Genomic DNA, 364 nt, shown 5'->3' with positions numbered 1-364 from the left:
TAAAAGAAAGGATGATGTAAAGGGTGGGAAAAGGGAGCGGTGATTATAGAGTGAGAATGAAAAGAATGGGAAAAGAAAAAGAGGAAAAGGAAGGGAGTATAATGGGATGATAGAAAGGGGAGAGAAGGAGAAGGATGTCAAGAAAGGGAAAAGAGGATAGTGAGGGAAGGAGGGAATAACAAAAAGATGGGGGAAGGATAGATAGAAAAGGGATAGGGAATAGAAATACCGGAGAGAAAAGTGGTAGAAAGAGGGGTAGAAATTGCCGGAGTGATAAGCGAAAGAAAAGAGAGGAAAAAAGAAGAGGAAATGGGAAGTATGGAAAAAGAGAAATACAAAGGAAGAAGGAGAAAAGGAGAAAGGA

This window comes from Penaeus monodon, chromosome 21, assembly GCF_015228065.2.
Source record: "Penaeus monodon isolate SGIC_2016 chromosome 21, NSTDA_Pmon_1, whole genome shotgun sequence".
Classification (NCBI taxonomy): Eukaryota; Metazoa; Arthropoda; class Malacostraca; order Decapoda; family Penaeidae; genus Penaeus; species Penaeus monodon.
Note: the sequence above shows the minus strand (reverse complement) of the source record.